The following is a 20,852-nucleotide window of genomic DNA, read 5'->3' on the forward strand; positions in this document are numbered from 1 at the left end:
CTACCAATTCTAGCAACTTACCATTTAATGTTCCTACATTCCAAGAAGCCAAACGCAATATACGCTCCCTATCTTTACTCTTTCCTACACCCCTCGTTTCAGGACATGGTCTCAAGTAATAGTCATGGTTCCTACGCTCTATGGTTGCAACTAATCACACAAACACAAGCAATAGAACACCAAATCAATAATAATAATAATAATAATAATAATAATAATAATAGTAACAAAAACTAATAATACCAATAATAATAGTGTGTAGCAATAACAATAATAGTCAAGAGATCTTAAAATGAAAATAAACTCCAAAGATCCGGATCACGTATGTTCTAATGATAATAATAATAATAATACTAATAATAATAATAATAATAATAATAATAACAGTGAGAAAGGAACGAGTATATCGTGAAGATGATGAAGGCAGATACAGCTCAATGGCAGCCCGGTTACAAGAAGCTCACTCTTTTGCTTCAACGTCGTGGCGGCAGCTTGTGTTAATGCGGAATAAGAAGAGCAGCCAGCAGCTTGCGAAAGGCCGGCAGCGTGAGAACGGTGTGTTGAATAAGCAGAGCAGCCAGCAGCGTCGTGTGGTAAAAATAGAAGATGATGCAGCGGTGGACGTAAGTGCAGCAGATACCTACGGTGGTTGGCGGCGGAGCTCGGCGCAAATCACCTCGGTAACGAGTATTAGCCTTACGAATCGAAGATCTGTAGTTCAATTGAAGCTAAAGAAGCTGAATAAACGTGAAACTGAAAACCCTAGGTAATACGATTGAGGCGAAAAGAGGGATCTGAAACGAAAGCAAAACTTGAAAATCGACTTCTGGTGGCCGAATCGATGGCCGATTCATATTATTTTTTATATACACACCGAAACGACTTTTTACACATGTGTAACTAACGTTTAAACTTGTGTAATTATCAAAAATACTTATTCTCTCTCATGCTTCGTTTTTTAATTAAATGTAAACTCAACCACATATTTCATATCATTTAATTAAATGTGTGGTTCAAAATTGAGTTCTTAAAGTTCTTAAAACTCATCATGGTTCTCAAAATAACCCTCTCCTATATATATATATACACACACAAGCATTTTTTTAGTACTCGTTTGTAGCATCCGAAATCCCGGGGACAGTACAGCCTTCGATTTCAAGTTTCCTCATCATCCTTAGAACCGGGCCATATATTTATATAGCGTGAGATTATTGAATACAATTAATATATATATATATATATATATTGATTTTAAAACTATAATTACTAGTGTTTGACCTTTTTTAACAAATTATGCATGAACCATGTTTGCTTGACTTTGAAAATATTTAAATACTAAAATACGACATATTTTTAATTTATAAGAAAGTGTTTACTTTGAGAACAATACTTGTTAGATTATTATTATTTGAAGATGAATTATTGGACTTGATTATTCACTTATCATCACATGAAAATGAAACAAAAAGCCAAACATTGAATGATATTATAACTATAGAAGTGATGAAGAAATAATGTCAATTATTTTTACATCAATCAATGCAAAGAAAATGCCCACTATTTGTATTTTGTAAGAATTTCGTACCAAACACAACTACTCAGGGGCTATGACTCGGCTACATGATGGAATCCATGGATCGAGTCATGGCCAATTGATCGCTTACATTCGTATACTTGAACACATAAAACCCATGTTAAATATGACATGCCATCCATTCAACTGTTCAAGGATGGTCGATGGATGTACGTGTAAGTCTTTCTTAAAACAACGTTGAACCTTTAGTTTTCTTAATAATAAAATATTATTTTTATATAAATAATGAGAACCACAAATTAAAAAATCACATGATACTCTTGATCTGTAATAACACAAAAAAATTATAAAGAATTTAGCTAGTTACGACACTTACTTTAATTTAAACAGAAACGAGTAACATTTATACATGATCTAGTCCTGATTCGAGTAGTCATAGATAACTTAATCTAATTTTTGTTTAAATTGCCTGTGATTTTTTGCATCAATGTTTATTTTGATTGTTGTAAGGTGCTTCCGATATTATGGATTAAATCCAATACATGTTTTCATTTAGGATGGACGTAACAAAGTGTTTTCCGAGTTTGTGATATATAAGTATTAAAATATAAATTTCATATATTTAGAAAATTTTTTTTTGTCAATATCAGATTATTTGGTTCTCTTATCCAATTCCTTTAGTTTCATGATTAAAGTTTGTGGATCGCATCCAAAAATAACAAAAATACGATAGCGCTGATTACTAAATGGCTTGGGAGATTTCTAAATGATCAGCACGCGATGTGGAGAAGAGTAGTGTTGTCTATTCACGGGTCCTCGCGCTGTTGGGGGCTTGCTCCGGTTAATAATGGAGTTCCCGGGGTTTGGAAGAATTGTGTTATGTTCTGGAACAAATTTAAGGTTGATGGTGTGGGTTTTAATAGAGTGATCCGGGCCACAGTTGGGAATGGTCGCCAAGTTCGGTTTTGGACGGATTTGTGGTTGGGTTCGGCGCCGGTTATGGACAAGTATCCGTCCTTATATGCGGTAGAAAAACATAAAAATGTCTTGTTAGCTGATCGGTTGGTGGTCACTGGATCTTCTAGTCGCATTGTGTGGGATTGGCTTAGAGCTCCTTGCTCCCAACAGGAGGTGTTCGAGAAGCAGGAGTTGGAAGATCTCCTTCAAGAGGTGGTGATGGTTGACCGTGAAGATTCATGGTCTTGGGCGGTTGGTAGCTGCAAAGAGTTCGAGGTTTCGGCGATTAAAAGATGGATGGTGCGGTCCGTTGAGGATGCTGGGAGTTCCAGTTTCCAATGGAGCAATTGGGTCCCGAAAAAATGTAATATTTTTATGTGGAGGGCCGTTCTGGATAGCCTTCCAACCAAGCAGGCTTTAGCTAGACGTCATTTGTATTGTGATGATCATAGTTGCGCTTTATGTGAAAGTAATGAGGAATCGCTTGAGCACTTGTTAACCGGGTGTTTCATTTCTATGGCCGTTTGGAATGCGATTGGTTCATGGTGCAACATCCCTAGATCTTTTGTTTTTCATGTCAATGATTTGGTGGAAGTGCATAAGGTTTGTGGTGCGACGGGGAATAAAAGATTGATTATTCATGGAATTGTCATCATTACTTGTTGGAGGATTTGGCGGGCTAGGAATGAAAAGATTTTTTCGGGCAAGAACACTAAGGTGGCAGAAATGGTTGCGGACATAAAATCTTTGGGTTTTCTTTGGTACAAAAATAGATCTAAGATAGGGGTAGTGGATTGGAAAAGTTGGTGTTTATTTGATGTAACGTGATCGTTGGTTTTGGTTTTTGGTTTTCAGCGTCTTTCTCCGTCTTGGTGATAGTCGTTGGTTGTGTCTGTTTTTAATGAAAGTCAATTTTCAAAAAAAAAAAAAAAAATCTATTATATTTTGAAAATGATGTATATATTAACCGAGATATTATAATTCAGGTTGATTAATGAAAGGTACATATAACATATATAACAAAAATAAACCTGAAATTGTGTGTGGTATAAAATTACAAAAAGATGTGTAGGCAAACCACTTGGGTTTTGGCCCTTGGAGTATGCGAATGTCTGTGTCCTAGTTTGTGATGCTCACGTGCCATCAACGTGGTTCCTATTCGCTTATGTCCGCCGAAATCAAACTAGAGTTGACTTTTTTCTTAACCATGGTTAAGTTTAGATACTAAAACAAACTCCTTTTCGCTAGGTAAGTTTATTATTTGAAGGTGTAAACTACTAGAGTATAAATATTAAGATAAAAAACAAGGAAAAGATCAAAAATGAAGATGAAATTCAAAATCATTTTTTGGACAGCAAATCGTTCTGTTTTGATTAAGGTATTTAAAATATCAAACAATTTTATTATAAATCATTATTTTCTAGTATACTAAATTAGAATGTTTTGAACAACTTTCATTTAGAAAAGTTTTGCAAATTCGTAACCTAAATAGGCCCAAATAACCATGTAAATCAGAGGGTACGAATCTGCGTACTGATTTTAAAATATTTATTGCGAATTCATAGGAATGAATTAAAATGCATAAAAATAGTTTTTAGAACCATATTTCATTGAAGTATATCATAGAATTTGGTGTTGCACTTTTCAGTTTGCTATAAACTAGATATGCCTCTTTCTTTGACGGCTATATCTAATGTCAAAAGTGAAATATTACTAAAAGCAATATTCTAACGATTTCGAAAAGGATTTTGATGAAATAAAATTATGGACTTTTTTGGATATGATTATATAACATTTATTAGCATATATAATAAAAAATCCTTGGGTCCTTTGAACAAAAAAATAATGATTTAAAACAGAAAAATAAAGATGTAAGAACGTTTCAAGTGTGACCTTCGTGTAATCGATCATCTCCTTGTGTTACTTGTCTCATCCACTCTATACATAATGGTGTATGGATTATGTGGATTCCTAGACATGACTGTGTTATGGTCATATGACCATTTGAATAACTAGTATGAACAAAAGTTTAAATAAATATAAATAAGATGAAGAAGACTTAAATAATTAAAACCATACCTTTGTAATGGAAAAAAATAATTTTTTGAACTTGTCAAATAGTGGTGCAAGAATGAAGGGTGGGAGTGAGTTCTTTTTTATATTAAAATAAGAAGATTATTCTTTAGAATGTTTTAATGACAAAATTGATTAAGAGAGTGATTTGGGAGAGGAGAGTTAACCAAAATTTGAATGGTGTAGGAATATATTTTTTATCTTTTAAAAATAAATAACTTTAGGTAAAAATAAATGTGACAAAAATAAATGTAACATAACTAGATTAAAATGGTGTACTTTGATGATGCATCAATAATGTTATTTATGTGATATTTGAATAAATAAAAAATCTTGAGTGTTATAATTTTTATTTATATACATATTAGTAATGATTAATATTATTAAATAACTTTAGGAAAAAAAAACTATTACATATGAAATATGTAACATATGTGTATATGTATAATTAACTGAATCACATCGAAAATTTTTTACGAGTCAGGTTTTTGGCTCCGAAATTAACGAATGTTACATCTGATATCAGAATAAACAACCTGGTGCTAGTATAACACATGCAAATGTAATTTGTCACTGACAAAAACCCGTTTACAAAATTACAACACGACTCATCTTAGGTGGTATAGGAAGACCAGACCAAGTCCTTTTTAAAATAGTCAAAACAATATCCATCTACAAATAAACTTTAACCACCAGTGACCTATCGCCAGTACCACACGTGTCGTCTTCTTATTGGCCATCTCCTGACCTGACATCATTGACCTCAAAGAGGAGATGAACCTAGTAACCTAACCTAACTCAAATAACCTAACCACGGTTAACATCAACCACTAAACTCAGGTTAAACCAACCCCCTATATTAGATGCACACCCACTTTCCATCCAATTCACATCCACATTAACAGGTAGTGTTTTTTCACACACACACACACACACACACACACTTAAAAGATTTATAATTTTATTCTGAATTTTTATTAACATTTTTAATTACCCCCCTCTAAATAAATACCCCTCTTCTGTCTTCCCTTTCTTTTAAATTTTAATCATCTGATTAAAAATCATTTTAAATTAATTTGACTTTTTTTTTATGGGCTTTTTCATGAATTAATCAACGAAAAAAAAAAGCAAATTTAATTTGGGAAAGTTTCAATCCATTTTATTTTAATCTGGAAAACTATTTTCATCTATTTAAGGTTTTGATTATTTTAAAAACCTTAATTTTCTCTTTTTTTTATATAATTTTATTTAAATTGTTAAAAAAATCGATGACGTCTAAGCAGCAGTAGACTTCTGGAACATCGTCGGAGTTCAACAGCCGTCGGCGGTGGCCGGTGGTGAGCTCATGGAGGCACTTCAACCTTTTTATAAAAGTGCTTCGTTAGATTACCAAAATACCCTTACTTTCTCTCCCCACTTCCACTTCCTATTCCTACCCTTCTACGTCCTTTTCCCAATTCGGGTCGTACCCGACCCAACAACCTGGATCATCATTCGGGTCAAACTTAAACCAATTAATCCCATCACACACCCACCCGACCCAACCCCAGATTAATTTAGGTCCAAAACCGGTGTGCATGAAACAATCCGGATCCGGGTTGGGTCTAAAACCCACGAAGCTTTACCGGGGTGAAGAGGTAGGTCCCAGCAGAGGTGGTTAGGACCCGCAAGACTCCCTTAAAAGGAGACGTCTGCGCAGTTGAACACGCAAGACTCCTTAAACGGACGTCTGCGCAGTTGAACCCGCAGACTTCACCATAGGGACGTCTGCGCCGCGAGCTACCAAACCCGCAGGACCCACCACGCTCAGAGTTGTGACGACCTCACATGCGGTACGCAAGCTGGTCCCGCAGGAAATGCCTCCCTATGGTTTCCAAGTATCCGCCTGTTCCCGCAGGTGTGGATACCCGCCATTAGGGACTGGCCACCCGCGCAGCATGGCTACACGCATAAGGCTCAAACTCGTAATAATTCAGTAGTCACCTGAAGAAGGAATGAGCAAAGCCGGGAGCATTCCCGCATAAAGGCGGGAGGGGGAAAACTCCTGCCTAAATGAGCCAGTCCGTATAATAATGGAGGATCTTTTGTGTGATACCTGACGAGGTATGGACAAAAGATCTGACCAACGATACGACAGCTCACTGACAGCAGCATGGCAGACAACACGCCACAGCACTGTGACCAATAGCCGCCGCCTGCTCACCAACTCCTGCCATACCACGTGCCTAGCCTGTAGTTGGTGGAAAAGGAAAAGTGAACAGCACGCCTGGTCACTGTCAGCCGCTGCCTATCCACCAATTACCAGCAGAGCACGTGTGTAGGCCACAGTTGGCAGAGTAGTAGGCCGGCTAAACCTCCTTGGAAACCCACATTCGGCTATAAAAGACATCAAATGGTATTATCATTTCATCATCTAATATCTTGTATAATTTACCTGATAACTGCTCTAGCATTAATAATATACTTTTATATTTAAAGAGTAATATAAACTGATTCTCACGCCGGAGGGTGGTCACAAGGAGGAACCCCCCCTTTCTTAGTGACGAGCTCACGGTGTCTGTTTTGCAGGTTATCGGAAGAACCATCTTGCCGGAATTAACCCCTCGTGGGAAACGTCTATCTAACCCTCAGGTTACTCGTAATCTGTCGGGGTTCGACTGGTGTTTCTTCATTGGCGCCATCCGTGCATAAAGCTAGAACTTTATTTTTCTCCAGTTTTTTCAAAATTTCTGGAAAGATGGTTAAGGATACTCCGGTCCCAAAACCGAGTAACCAGGAGACTCCGGTAATTATGACCCCAGCTATAAGGGGGAATACCGAGTACACAAACTTTACGAACACTACCCCAGCTACCCAAGCCGGGGCAAGTGAAGTAAATAATCAGACACTGGGATTCACCGATACCCAGTTAGAAAATCAACAGACGAGGCTCCCCTGCCAAACACTCGATGAGGTTAAAGCGTGGGCCGAAGCACGTCAAAAAGAGTTCCAAGCTGAGTTGGATGAACGTTTACATTCACTCCAACAAGTGGAAGAATTCGAATACGACGATGATTCGGAGGAATCCGAGGAAGACGCGAACCCTCGTCATAGGGCGAAAGGGAAGCGTAAAGAAACGGATTCCCAACCGAGAAGGCGTTTTGGAGAAGCATTCAGTCCAATAAACGTGGGCAACAGCCCACGGGACTTCTCCAAAACATTCACGCCAACTGCGGCAAGGGCGGGAACGTCCAAATTCGCAAGGGACATTGCGGAAGCAATCGCCCCAAGAAGTGCCAAACAAATGTCCAACATAGGCACGTACGATGGTATTTCTGACCCTGACGATCACTTGAACAGATTCATCGCGGGGGCGACCGTCAGTAACTGGACGGAACCCACGTGGTGTTATATGTTCCAAATGACGCTGGTCGGGGCAGCTAGGGCGTGGTTCGACCGTCTGCCGGTCCACCACATCTACGATTGGGCAGACTTCCAACAGAAGTTCAGCCAACACTTTAGTCAGCAAAGAAAGTACACTGAGGAGCAGTGGACAATCCTCAAGGGCGTCCGAGAGGAGGAAGAATCTTTGCCTGACTTCATCACTCGCTTCAACTCGAAAAAGCTAAGCCTGGGCAACGTTAGCGAAGATCTCATTCGCGCCGCTTTCATCCAGGGCGCAAACGACCCGGAACTCATCCGCACCTTGACGGGCAAAGATGGCATGCCATCCACATGGGATGCCATCATGACCGCAGCTAAACGCTTTGCGGAAACCGAGAGGCAACTGGGTAGAGATCTTCCACAGAGCACGAACCTCTACACCCAGAAGACGAGGGAAAACAACGTCCTTACCGCCCGATTAAACAAAAAGCGGAAGCTGGGCATTTGGCAGTCAAGGGTAAACTTTGACACCCCGTCCGGTTTCCAACATCGGTTGGGCGGAAGAGATAACGTGAAACCGGAGAAGAACTCCAGGTGGACGCCACTCACAAAGAGTGTGACCGAGATATTCGCCACGGAGGAGCTCCCGTGGCCAAAGGCTCCGTTTATCCGGCATCGCCACAACGCTGATCGGAGAAAGTATTGTGATTTTCACAAAACCAAAGGCCACAACACTGAAGAATGCTTAGACGTAAAGGACTTGGTCGAAGCATTTGGCAAGGATGGGACACTCGCGCACCTTGTGGCGAAGTGAGCGTCGAGCAGGCTGATGCGTGAACCCCAGCTGGGGAAACGCACGAATAAAAATCGCAGCTTCAACGGAGACTACATACCGCGTAAACAACGAGATCCCGAACAAGATACATGTCGGCTCGATGGTGCTCCCATCCAAGCCACGCCTAATGGGAGCTCAATTACACAGTTTGTATGTAGATCAATTCCAAATTTGTAAAGAAAAGGCCTAGAGCCACTTCTAATGGAAACGATTCTCCTTCAAATTGAAGCTGATGATTTTACATTTATATTTTATGAACTTTGCACATGGAGATGCCGGTATCCGCCGCATCAAGTGAAGAATCGTTGCGCAGGGAAGGCGGCAAAACCCGCACAAACCCAAAAGCATCAAACCTTCACGCAGGTCAGTTAAAGGGGAAAGGTTCAGCCATCCCACTATGTGAAAGTGCCGGTATATCCGCATGAATCCTGGTAGAGGAAGCTGAACACTAACCTATTAACAACCACGCATTGAACGGTCGATTCGAACACTAATGCCGGTAGTCATCGCATCAAGAAGAGTCATTGCGTGGGGAAGGCGGCAAAACCCGCATAAACCCAGAAAATGACAAGACCTTCACGCAGGACAGTTAAAGGGGAAGAGTTTAGCCATCCTACCAAGTGCAAGTGCCGGTCCTATCCGCACACTCACAAAGGGGGAAGCAAAACTTCAACCTACTGTCAACCACATTCAAGGTTAACTTATTCTAAACACTTGGGAAATCGCTAATTTAAACTAAGTATGCAAGTCATATAAGGTTTATAAAGCAATGAACCCAAAGGAAATAACAGTCTTATCCACAAAAAGATTTGTATTTCACAAAAGATATATTACAAGAATGGCCGGGTAACTACCCGCCTACAAAACAAAATCTAGTCTATCCTAGCAGCGGGAAGGGATCTTCAGAATCAAGCTTCAGGACCACTTCCACTTGGACCCGCCCCATCAGTAGAGCGTGGCGGTTCAAGGAAAGCCTTGAGGATAGCAAGTCCATCATCAGCAGCAGCGACTTCCTTCACCTTCTCCACCACATGATGCGGGAAGGCGGCATATTGGTTCACCGCTTGGTCATATGCAGCTTCGGTGTCCACATCGAACAAAGGGAAGTTGGAAGGCGGGACGCCTTTCTCAACGAACCCTAGACCAAGCAGGAAGCCGGCCTTTTCCCCATCCTCATGAGAAGCGTTGAGGGCTGCGCTCATGGCATCATCGTAAGTAGTCTCTGAGAAGACCCGATGCACAACCTACAAAGAAAATACAAGTGTCAAAACACCTTTTCTATGTACAAAGGAAAGCGTGAAGACGTAAAGCTAAACATACCTGAGACAACGCTTCTCGAAGAAGCCATTCCTTGGCAACCAGAGCTTCTTGGAGGGCGGCTTGAGCTTGGGTGCGGGCGCGTTCGGCTTCGCTTTTGTTAAGCTTGGCAAGTAGCACTTCCTTTGCAGCAGCCTCTTCAACGTCCTTAAGCTTCCGCTCGGTGTGGTCAAGCACGCCCCTCTGGTCCAGGATCTCTTGGAGCTTCTTGGCATCTTCCATCGCCAAGGCATCATGAGCACGTTGGAGAGCCTCTAATTTGGCCTTGAGCTCCTCGTTCTCCACGCGTAAAGGCTCAGCAACGGCTTCAGCCTTGGTGGCCCTCTCGGTTGCGTTCCTCGCAGTCTCCTTAGCCAGCCGAAGCTGTTCGTTAACAGCTTGGGCAGCCTTGGAGCGGGCCTCGAGTCGCGCTTGAACCTCAACCTCGAGGTCCTTGAAGGCCTTCTCCTTCTCCGCAGCAGCTGCGGCCAATTGTTGGTTCTCCTCCCGAAGAGCCCGCGCTTGAGATACTTCCTTGGCGCGAGCTGCTTTCAACTTGTCGTTTTCACGACAAAGCAGCTCAACGCGCGGCTGCATCCGGGCCTGGAGAACCCGAAGCTCATTGGTTAGCCTACCCTCCTGGTAGCTAGCCATTGCTTCCCCCAACGCACCATGTGAGACAAAGGCACTGGGGGAAATGGGTCGCGGAGATCCGTTTACCCAAGAACCGTACCCGGCTTTGGCTGGGTACTTTCGATTTGGCTGAGGAAGCCGCGCTGGCTTACGACAACGCCGCGTATAAGCTGCGTGGTGAAAACGCGCGGCTCAATTTCCCACAGCTCCGTCACAACTGGTCTCAAGCCGGCGGCGGCTACAAGCCGCTTCACAACTCAGTCGAAGCCAAGCTGCAAGAGATTTGTCGGATACTATCGGAGGGGAAAAACATCGACGGTTGTAAAAAGTCAAAGCGGTCGTCGGTGACGTCACAGAAGACGGCTCTGGCAGCTGAAAGCTCGGACAGTGACGGCGTATCCGGCTCTGGCGGCTCGTCGCCGGCTTCAGAGGTGGCGTGTGATATGGAGGAGAGCGCGTGGTGTGATAATGCGAGTTTTTCGCTTGAACAGTTTCCGTCGTGTGAGATTGACTGGGATGCTATATAGGTGGTACCGTACAAGTGATAGTAGGGTATAGTGTTGTTTATGGGTATATTTGTAATTTTACAAGTAGGGTCGTCTCTACAATCGAGTTTTTGGTATTGTAGGGCTTTGAGGCTACTATTTGTATCAAGTTAATTTGGCTTGAGGTTTTTACTTAGCCAAATTATTTTGTTTAGTTTCTAATAAATATTATTGTACTAAGTTTATTTTAGTTGTAATATTTGGTATTAGCATCTTGTTCTGTTTTTATGTTCAAAAAATTTAGTTTTAAGTTTTATGATTTCTTTACACACATATGATTATCTACATGTATGTTTAGGTAAGTACTTTGGTTTTAATAAGATATTAAAAGGGTGCACGCGTAATACAGTGGTATTTGAACATAGACCTAGATAATCACATAATAATTATGGGCGTTCATCGTTCGGCACAACGTGAAACACGGCCTGAACACGACACAATTTTAAGTGAGTTCGACACAACACAAATAAATATATTGGTTGGGTAAAGGTTAAAATTAATACAGTTAAAATTATGAGATTTATTTTAGTTTAAAGAATAGTATAGAAATATGTAATGATTCATCAAGCTAGTTAATTTAAGGTTAAAACTTGAATTAATATGTGTTAGGGTTAAAGATGTAAATGTGTTACTATATTTTGTATTTAAATATAACAATGAAAAGATAACATGATTATTGAAGTCGATTGAAAACCCTAAGTTGAGTTCTTGTAATATTTGAAGGTCTTGTTTGTATCTTTGTGAGAAACAATAGGTGAGTATTGGATGCTTTTAACCACATTTTTTATTATGATTGCATATTTAGATTGTACATTCATGTTTTGTTGACTTGTACATTATAAATGATAGCTCGGTAATGAATGAAATTATATCAAAACGTTGAAAAAAATGAGCCTGTCACATTGGTAAGTTTCTTTTCTTTTTTATGATATAACTAGTTTTTATCCCCCGTATTACGGGAAATGTTTTTTATTGTTTGTTCTAATATTTATTTACTTTTTTAATTTATATTTTTTTATTGTATAAAAGTTAATAATATACTTATGGTTTGATGATAAATTGTTTCACAAATAAATGAGATGTTATAACCGGGTTTAAAAGCTATATGGTTTTGATGAGACCCAAGACCCGTTTATTTTTTTTACTATGAAATTGGTTTTTTTTAATTATTAATAATATTTATGAAAGTTAATAATATACTTATGGTTTGATTAGACCCAAAACCTGTTTATTTTTTTTTACTATCAAATTGGTTTTTTAATTTAAATAATATATATATATCTTTTTTTAAAATAAATAAGATATTATTTTATTGTATCATATTTTATAGGATATTTACATAAATAATTTGGTTAGAATAATTTTTAATTTAATGAGATGTTATAACCCGTTTAAGGAATATCCGGGTTTGGTAAGACTCATATCCATGAATTCGAGTCAAATGCATGAGAAGCCTCCATTTAAAAATTAAGCAAATCTGGTAACTCCAAAAAAAGGGGAGCGGCCACATCGCGACACGTAGGATTTTTATGTCTTCGTTTATATATATTATAGATATACTTAAAAATTATAAATAAAATAAAAAGGTAAATAAAGTTGTCAAGTAGAGGTTAAAGATGAAGGGTCAAATTTGTAAATATTCTTTAAATTAACAAAATGTTAGTATAGATGAGGGGACAATGTTGTAACTATATTTGAATAGATTGAAACACACGTGAGATTTGATGATTCAATTACTCTTTTGCCCCTATTGAAGTATGTATCATGTGTTTGGTAGCTTGTAAATTACTTAATCATAAGCGTCATAATTTACCCTCATCTCCTATATTATATATAGTATAGATAGTTAAGACCTCTTTCTGATTGTAAAATTCTGTTAACATTAGTGTTTTGTAGCAAGTTCCTTAAGCGACCGGCCATTGTATCAAGCATGGGTAATTTGGTTATTGTAAAGAACAAGAATTTATGACTTAAAGTTTTCATTACCTATAGTTTAAATGGTTTCTACAAGACGATACTAAGGTTTTTGTTTTTTTTTTGTTTTTTTTATCTAGACGATACTATATAATCTTTTTATAATTTCATTTTAACGTATCTCATGACTTATGTTTCCGCTTGATGCGTGGTTTGGTTGGGTAACCCTTTTCGGTTTAGTTGTGACTTGAGTGATATTTTTTTCATTTTACTCAAGACATATTGTGTGTTTTTAATTGGTTAACCAGGCTTATCAATGTACCTTGTTTATAAGCTGTTATCTACCTTTGCTGGTGTCTTTATTTATAAAACCTAACTGGCTAACTACTTGCATAAAATCTTAATAAACCTGATTTCGTTGTCACATAAACGTGGATTGATTATAATGTGATAATTTTCCTCTTATAAGTTTACTAATTGAAAAGAATATTTCCTAAACTTTGGAAAATATATTTTAAAAAACAAGATGCGCATTTCTATATGTAATTTGGAGTATGTTGTTGTGAAACTTTATGTTATTGTATTTTAGAAGTATAAAACTAAATCGAAACATGTAAAATCAAATGTTTCAAATCCCATGAATAATGAATGTGTTGTTTGAGATGAATTATATTATTTTATATTTGTTTTATTATAGATTTTAGGTAAAATTTAATATAATATATGTAACATTTTTCTTTTTTTCTTTTACAACATACACCTTCTTAAAAACATATCAAACTAACATCTTAATTAAAACTTTGATTGTGAAACCCTCTGGCCCAATATAGTTTGACTTATGCGTTATAACTTATAAGTGACTATCACCTACTGACTGGGCTTGAGAACATGGCTTTTTGACCATTCGCACTATCCATAGATATATCATTGTTTCCAAGTATCTAAATTTTTGAGAAACCACCTTGATGAATAAGGTTTGTTATTAAACTATATGCATTGTTTTTCTTCTCGTTTCCCAATGATCGGAACAAGTTATTTATTTATTTATTAAAAGTGCCAATTAACGTTGTCATTTTCTTGTAATTTGTTGTTGAAGTGAACACAAGAAAAACTATTTCTATCATGATCCCAATAAAATGTTATAGTTCCACTAATGTCTCCTTTCATCCTTACCATATATTATTTGAAGTTTTGCAAAAATTCACGGGAAGAATTAGAGTTTGTTGTCTTCTAGATGAAGAGGTAGCAATGTTAGGAACAGAGCGATCACCTCCAACGAAAATAAAAGAACGCACTCGCACAAACAAATATTCACAGAGAAAAAGGAAAATGTAAAATGATACAAGAATTTTAACGTGGTTTGGTCTCAGTGAAATACCTACATCCACCGGTTGCAACTAGGTTATTTGATTATTCTCGTAACCATCGGTTACAATTACATTGCTAGGTTTATATAGAGACTAGTAGTTAGTGTTCGTAACTTATGGGCTCATAAATATGAGCCATAATTAAAACCATTAGGACCGGCTGACTTTGTACATGGTTCTACATGTCAACATCCATGAGCCCGATAACGAAAAAACCTTCACAAATATTAACAAGTAGGGCCGTCTAAACCGCTCGTCGCTTGAACTCGCTCACCGCTCGCTCGGAAATTGCTAAAAAATGCTCGCTCATTTTTTCCTCGATTATAAACGAGCCGCTCTGCTTGGTTCGGTTTGTAAACGAGCCAAGCAACGAGTAAAGGTCTGCTCGGTTCGGTTCATCTCAAATATTTTTAATTTGTTTTATATATAGTTATATATGAACAAATACATAAATATATAGACAAAACACATAATATAAGCTTATATTTTTTAACCCCTTTAAATTTTTCATATTCAGTCAATTTTATAGATTTTTTTGTTCGCTTCAAGTTTTTAAAATACTAGAAATTTGTTTACTTGATAATTATATCTCACTTCAAACTTAATTTTAATAAAAATTTACAACCTATCACACGTTTGTCTAAAAACTACTAATTTATTTATAAATATATAATTTATAACCTTCAAACTTGTGTCTTATTAAAAATTTTAAAGTTAAAAAGAAATAAATAATGCTCGAAATCGCTCGATGCTCGATCGAAAAATGCTCAATTCTATTTTGGCTCGGTTCGAAATTTAGCCATTCGGTTCGATTCGTTTGTAAACGAGCCAAGCAACGAGCAAACCTTCGCTCGGTTCGGCTTGGCTCGTGAAAAACCCTATTAACAATCATTATTGATTTTGTGCTTCTCATTTATCTAACTAACTTTCATTTTGCACGTCATAATTTTAAGCTAAATGTAACATCTATATCCATATCTATACTATATATAATATATGAGACATGAGCAAATTAAGACACCTAATTTTTAAGTAATTTATAACTCTTAATGTATGAGGTATACCTTATATAGCATGTAAGATAAGGAGAAACTTGCCAATTAGAAAATATACATTGAAATAGTTACAACATTGTCCCATCAGCTTTACTCAACTTTTGTAAATTTAAGAAATAGTTACTACTTTTGACCTTTATCTTTACTTATATATTCATTTTAATTTTAATTGTAAATAACTTTTCGTCAACGATTTTTCAACGACCATAATTTTTTCATACATTAATATTTTTTATTAAAAAATACACAATAAAAATGAGCATTTATTGTCTTTAATTTGAGTATAGTATTGCTATAATTTTTATATAAAAAAATTAACATATTACGTATGGGTATTCACAATTCGGTTTCAATGGTTTCTAAGTTGTACGGTGAGCCAAACCATTGGGTCGATTTTATGTTATTGAGAACCGAAACTGAGCTGTTGAAACTTTAAACTGAATCGTTACTAATGGTTTTGTAACACCCTTGGAAAAACACAACATCGTCCCACTCTTAGGCAAATCCCACATTGACCGTGGACAAGAGAGATCCTTGGTTCATAAGTAAATGTTCTGCCTCTTCAATTACCAATGCGTTTTGGGCTTAGTTGGCTGTGGAGCACATTAAAACTCCGCGGTTAAGCGTGCCTAGGTGGAAGTAGTACCAGGATGGGTGACCTCCTGGGAAATCTCCATCTGGGCAACCAAAAACAAATCCGTGAGCTCTTCGTGGGCAGAGCAGACAATATTGGTGGTGCGAGGGGCCGAATGTTACAGGTGGTATCAAAGACACTTTTGTGCCATTCGGGATGATGGGATACGCCTCATCGAGGACAATGAGTCCAAAGGGGGGTTGTCTGTAACACCCTTGACAAACACAATATCGTCCCACTCTTAGGCAAATCCCACATCGACCATGAACAAGAGAGATCCTTGGTTCATAAGTAAATGTTCTGCCTCTTCAATCACCAACGCGTTTTGGGCTTAGTTGGCTGTGGAGCACATGAAAACTAAGCCCAAAACGCGTTGGTGATTGAAGAGGCAAAACATTTACTTATGAACCAAGGATCACTTTTGTCCACGGTCGATGTGGGATTTTGTAACACCCCGGCTAAAGCGGAATACGCCCGAGTGTGACGTACTGATTGCTCAAAACACATGTAACACTATTAAGTGACAATATTATCATTAATTTATTTAATCAACAAGTACACAATTTTGGAAGTAAGAGAAATACAAATAAATACACATTTAAGCAATTCGTCCATTTAAGTTGAATATCCTAAGTACTAATGTCTTCGTCATTTCAGCGTTCTCTAAATAAGGTACCTGTAGCATATATATAAAATAATGTCAACTAAATGAATAGTTGATGAGTTCACACAAGTTTTGATATAAATACATAAAAATCTACAATTCCATGAGCAAGCGTAAATTAGCAAGTAAGGTCCTTTCCAATTGGGATTGTGCACCAACGTATTCGGATAATAGCGCAAGTAAGTGTCTTTTCCGTTGGTAATAACCAACGTACTCGGATGGGGGGTCCCTATTCCACTCATAACATCGAGGTCCTGAGTGCATAGGGGGCGTATGATCATACTTAATGAGGAAACCATGAGCACGTAATCTTTGAGCAAGTAAGAAAATAAACACACAAGTCCATGCAACGAATTGTAGTTTGTAAATAATGAATAACAAAATTGTAATGTTGATAGGATATATATGCTACCCCCAAAAGTAGTAAAAGAATAAAAAGGTGTGAGAAACTCACCTTTGATATTGGAGACAACTTGAAATAAATAACCGAAAGCGAGTTAACAAACGAAGCAATTGAATCTCACGAAACTATAAATAATAACGAAGATACAAAAAAATCAAGGACTAGTAACTAGAATTATAAAGTTAATTAACTTATGGTAAATGGGGACTTGAGAATTTTTAATTAGTTTAACAACAATGAATAAAGTTTATAAAAGTCATTTGATGTTTATTAGTTTAAAAAATGAGTTGTAGATACATAATTATAACTTATTAATATAATATTAAATAACAATATTAATAATAATAATTTATGATTAAATGTTTTGTTTCCAAGTAACATAATTAATTAATTAATTCTCATAAATAGTAGTTATGTTGAAATAAAATAAACAATAATTAATTTACTCAATTATTAATTCAAAGATATGAAGTATGTTATATCTATTGTAAAATATTTTAAATAAAAGAAATTTTTATAAATAATCTTATTTAAAGAAAGTTTATAAGTTATGATGATCAACAAATCATAGGATTTAGATAAATATATATTCATGCTTGTTCTTGCATAATAACTAGGTTTGATCCAAGATTTAGAAAAATCATAGTGTTTATCTTGGATATCCATGATCATATTGATTCTTAAAACCAAAATATAAGATTTTTATGATAAAAGTAACATGATCATGAAGAACAACTTATGAACAAGTATGAACATTTAAGATAAATATCAAAACAATAGCTATAAGATGGATGAAATGGTAAAAACTTACTTGTTAGTGCTCTTAAGCTTAAGAAAATAATTGAGCTGTGAAAATAATGGAAGATTTGTCATCCTTTTATAGTGAAAATATAGAATTGTTATGTCTTATGGAATTAAAGAAATTAAATCATGTTTAATATAATTAAAACACAAATTAAAAATAGTTTAATGGGTCATTCAAAAGGTTTAACTATTTTAATAAACTTTATGTAATTAAAACTTAATTTTTTATTAGTTAAGTAACATAATATGAAAAGATGATGATAATGATAATAATAAAAGTAGTAGTAGTAATTAAATAATAATTATAGTAAATTGCATGGGACATGTACATAAATATTTGATCTTGATTATGAATGTTTTAAATTTGTATGTAATACTACAAGGGTGGTGAAAAATATAATTGCATAGAAATGATCACATAAAATACATTAACGAAAATTGAGATAAATTAATAATATTATAACAATATATAAATTTAAATAGAAAAAAAACCGAAAATTTAAAACGGGTCGGGTTTTCGGGTTTAAAAATTAACAAATGTTACAGATTTGCTTAAGAGTGGGACAATGTTGTATTTGCCAAGGGTGTTACAGACAACCCCCCTTTGCCACTAGACCAAGCTAGTGGTCATTTACGAGAAACGTACCGTTCATCACATCACCGCTTTGCTGAGCTTGGTTGGCGTTAATCATGAAAGCACGCCCATGGGTATCTGGGGGAGCCTGAGCAGCTAGAACGGGTTGACCACCTTGTGGTGCAGGAGCTAAAATAGCGGGATGCGGCTGAACTTGAGCTTGGTTAGCCAACAATGGTGGAAACTGTGGCTGGTAAGCTTGCTGGGTTTAGTACGTCTGAACCTGGTACAGCAGAGCTGGAGCAAGCTGAAGTGAATTCACATTTGCGAGTCGTGGACTCGCGTTGCGAAAGTGGTTAAGGTCACCACAATTATAGCAAGCTCGCATCTGGTTAATGGGTTGAGCATACGGTGCAGGTCGGGGGTTAGGTTGAGCAAACCGTGGAGGAGCATTGGGCACAATAGTGGATTCACGACAAATGGCACTAAGGTGACTGAAACGGTTGCAACGGTTGCATTGACGACAAACGGCATATGCGGGATGGTGACGTTGACAGTTATTGCACGATGGATGAGGTCCGTTGTACGGTTTCTTAAGAGGTAGTGCGAGGTTAGCTTGGGATTGAGGTGCAGCTTGTTGGATTAGCGCGTAGTTCTTGCGCTTCTTGTTATGGTGGTTTGAGGAGAAAGCAGGCTTGGATGACTCGGGTTTCGGTTCTTTAGATTATTTGTATATTATACTCGCATAGTTTGGAGATTAATTATTTTATTAACTTTAAATCCCGGAGTTTCGTTATGTAAACCGAACAAATATAAAAATGAACGAATAATAACTATAAATCGTCGTAATTAATATTAAATGATAAACGACAAATAAGAATACATTGAAACGACACAACGGGTCGGTTTAACGAATACCAATACAAATACAAATACGAATAAAAATCGACAAATGTCACAGCATTTCCTACTTTTGAGAATTTTGTCCCGAAATTAAGTAGAAGAATCCGTATAAAAAAGATGAGGATACTTAGTTCGCATTTGGTCTTCCCGCTCCCAAGTGAATTCAGCGCCACGCTTGGATTCCCAACGAACCTTTACCAAAGGTATACGGCTACATTTATTTTCCTTGTCTTTGCGATCCATGATTTCCACCGGAATCCATGACACATGACCTAAACATGTCTTCGAATGTTTGAATCGTGCGCTCGGATTGCCCATCGGTTTGAGGATGATAGGCGGTGCTAAGATCCAATCGAGTTCCCAACGCCTTTTGAAGCGATGACCAGAAGTGAGAAGTAAAACGGCTATCACGATCGGAAATGATACGCAAAGGTATACCATGACGGAAAACGATACGCTGAACATAAATCTGAGCGAGTTGATCAACCGAAAACTTTTCGTCGATCGGGATGAAATGAGCGGACTTAGTCAAACGGTCGACTATAACCCAAATACCGTCGTGGCGGTTCCAAATAGTCGGAAGTTTATACACAAAATCCATAGAGATATCTTTCCATTTCCAAACAGGCAAACCGACTGACCATAAGTGATGATTGGTTCAAACATTTTCAAGATTTCAAACGAACCTCAAACATCCACAATTGTTAAATGATTACTATGATTTTTTTTTCCGCCGTATCTTGCGGGCACCCATCTAGTACAACAATACATATGCAACATATGGAACAAGTATAAAATTGTATTACACAACTATGTAAATGGATTTGGAATCACATAGCCTTATAAAGTTAGAAGTACTAGATAGATTTAACGAATGACGCTAGTATCCTCATTTGTTAAATCTATTTATGAAATGCCATCACATTTGTTCCGTTTGCTTCGTACACCACACACTAAATTTTCTGCTTCGTACGGCTCAAACCAAAATTCTCTTTATAACCGATCCCGATATAATATGAAAAAAAATAGACTAAATAACTCGGCTAAAAAATAGGTGATGCTTAATAACTAATAAGGATCGAGGATTGCATATAAAATGGTATACACATGATCTTGGGCATGACCACATGGTTTTTAGTTTTTTACTTATTAGCTAAAAGATAAATTACTGCAAAAGCTTAGAGGTGAAAAAAAACCCGTATCTGGAACCGGACCTGAAAAAAAATACCCGGAACCGGTTTTTTTATACCCGGGTATTCTAAACCCGAAACCGGAACCGACCCTACCCGTAGGGTATG

At 37.2% G+C, this 20,852-nt stretch overlaps 1 pseudogene; it reads left to right on the forward strand.

Annotated features, from left to right (window-relative positions):
- Window positions 1–437: 437 nt before the first annotated feature.
- Window positions 438–11,490, forward strand: LOC143563541 (ethylene-responsive transcription factor RAP2-13 pseudogene; annotated as a pseudogene).
- Window positions 11,491–20,852: the final 9,362 nt, after the last annotated feature.

The sequence above is a fragment of the Bidens hawaiensis genome, unplaced genomic scaffold (genome assembly GCF_021521415.1).
Source record: "Bidens hawaiensis isolate Kalapana, Puna unplaced genomic scaffold, B.hawaiensis_p1.1 tig00021497_1, whole genome shotgun sequence".
Lineage (NCBI taxonomy): Eukaryota > Viridiplantae > Streptophyta > Magnoliopsida > Asterales > Asteraceae > Bidens > Bidens hawaiensis.